We start from the raw sequence: 2,874 nt of genomic DNA, 5'->3' as shown, positions 1-2,874 counted from the left end.
CCCGTCGGCTGTCCAGTCTGACCGTCCACGACGCTCCTGTCGTACGCAACGCTGCCATTATGACTGCGGGGGGATGTTAGAGATATATTTGGCATACATGTATTTGGTACTCTAGGATTTGTAATCCGTCTCCTACCTTATCTCTAGGAGAAGCTTCTTACCCTCCAAGTCTGTACTCCTATATATACTCGCTCGCCCGTGAGGCTCGATACACCATCTATCATATTTCGCCAACCTTCTCTCTATTCCCTTCTAACAGTGAGGTTCGTTGATCGATTTTTCACACATAAAAAATCTATACCTTACCAATATATGCTTGATGGTGTTGAGAATTTATATCTTATGTGCATTAATTATGCTTGCCATCACGTGCGTTACATCGTAGATGATTTATCAACTTATTCGAGTAGACAGATATGTTGTGCATACTTTTGGTTAATCTCACATCCTGCATCAAGGGTTCCCACACAACCCGATGTTGTACCCCTTTGGGCCTCCTAATGGTTGTTGATCCGATCATCAATGATCTTCATAATACTCTCTCTGTTTTTATTTACTCTGTATATTAGAGTTGACTAAAGTCAAACTTCATCAAGTTTGACCAAGTTTATAGAAAACAATATAAACATTTACCATAACAAATTTATAAGATGTGAAAGTACATTCAATAATAAATCTAATGTTATTAAGTTGTTATTGTATATATTAATATTTTTGTTCATATTTTTTTTCAAAGTTTACAAAGCTTGACTTTGATCAAAGCTAATATGCGGACTAAATAAAAATGGAGGGATTACAACTTTGGCCATTGTTTTCTACGGTATAGCAGTAGTATATTTATGAAATCCAAAAAATGTGATTTATGTAGGGGTTTTTCTAGGTTAATCCAATACTGTATGTTTGTTTAAAATGAAAAAAAATACAAGATCAGTGGCAGTTACAGTTGCAGTAATCGTTCTCTTGAACATTGATGCATTTCCGAAACATGACTATAATTGCCAAGGTCAACGGTGTATGTATGAAAGCCAGCTGGAGTTTAATTCCGGAAGTCTTTTTCAAGTCTGATACATTAATTAATCAGTAGTGACAATTACTCCCTCTGTTCCTAAATATTTGTCTTTTTAGGAATTTTAAATGAACTATCACATACGGATGTATATAGATATATTTTAGAATGTAGATTCACTCATTTTGCTCCGTATGTAGTCACTTGTTGAAATATCTAGAAAGACAAATATTTAAAAACGGAGGAAGTACAATGAATAAAAAAGGTTCAGCTGGTCCTCAACTAATATGGAGAACGTGGGCAGGAAGTCAGGAAGCTGATGGGAACATGTGATCCAATGATCGTGAACAATCCCATGATCATGGCCTGGTTCATTCGTTGTACAGCTGCGGTATTATACATAGTCTAACGAAGCTAATCAAAATAAAACATGTTCCAAAGATCATGGCAAGTACTGCCGCCGTTTCTAAATATGTGTTTTTAGAGATTTCAATACAGACTACATACACATGTATATAGACATATTTTAGAATGTAGATTCACTTATTTTGCCTGGTATGTAGTCTCTATTGAAATCTCAAAAAAGACTTATATTTAGGAATGGAGGGAGTAGTACTCCGTCCCGAAATTTTTGTCTTAGATTAGTTTAGATACGGATGTATCTAATACTAAAATGTGACTTGATACATATGATTTAAAAAAAATTAAGACAAGAATTTTGAGACGAAGAAAGTATTTTCTGTTGACGATGACAATCACAATGTTCATAAACCACTAGTTGAGGCCGAGGAGCAAGTGGTTCACTGAATATGGACGTTTTCATACATGATCCCGGCCAGGTGCATCTGATTTTGACAGGAGATGTCCCCGTTTCAGTCGATCGCCTTGATCTGTTGGAGACTTGGATCTATGCTGAGACAGAGTCTACATCGAAGTTTGATTAACTTGGGGGATTGAGGTGTAGAAATGCGGCTTAATACTAAAATGTAAAGGGCTAGTTTGTGATCTACTCCCTCCGTTCCAAATTAGATGTCTTTCATTTGTCTAGAAACGGATGTACCTAGACACTATACAAGTATAGATGCATCCCAATGTGAACAAATGCAAGTCATCTAAATTCGAACGGAGGGAGTATTTGTGTGCAGTCATATTGTATACTTCCTCCGTCTCAAAAAGATTATTCAAAGATTGTTCCTTAAATGGATGTATTTAGTACTCCCTTCGTTCCAAAATTCTTGTCTTAAATTAGTCTAGATACGGATGTATCTAATACTAAAACGTGATTTAATACATTCGTATTTAGATAAATTTAAGACAAGATACATTCGTATCTAGACTAATTTAAGAAAAGAATTTTGGGACGGAGGGAGTACCAAGGGACAAGGTTTTTCAGACGAAGGGAGTACTAGAATGTAGTGCTACTGGAAATTAGTTACTGGGTACATTGACTAATTCCAGCAATTTACTGTTACTGAGAACATACCAGTACTCCAAATTTTTATGTAGCTGAAAATATGATCTGGAACATTTTCCTAATCCAATTTTTTATAAAACAAGTGATTTTTAATCTCACTGCAATGCTGTACGAATCATATGCTGCTTTTTTTTGTGGGGAACAAATCATATGCTGCTAACAACATGGTTTCTCTTTTTTTTAGTAAAACATGAGTTCTCTATTACTCCCTCCGTTTCTAAATATTTGTCTTTATAGAGATTTCAATAAGTGACTATATACGGAGCAAAATGAGTGAATCTACACTCTAAAATATGTCTATATACATTCGTATGTGGTAGTTCATTTGAAATCTCTAAAATAAAACAAAAATTTAAAAACGGAGGGAGTAGATGATGATTCGTGTAATATGGGC

The sequence above is a fragment of the Triticum dicoccoides genome, chromosome 5A, assembly GCF_002162155.2.
Source record: "Triticum dicoccoides isolate Atlit2015 ecotype Zavitan chromosome 5A, WEW_v2.0, whole genome shotgun sequence".
Classification (NCBI taxonomy): Eukaryota; Viridiplantae; Streptophyta; class Magnoliopsida; order Poales; family Poaceae; genus Triticum; species Triticum dicoccoides.
This window is presented reverse-complemented; position numbering follows the sequence as displayed.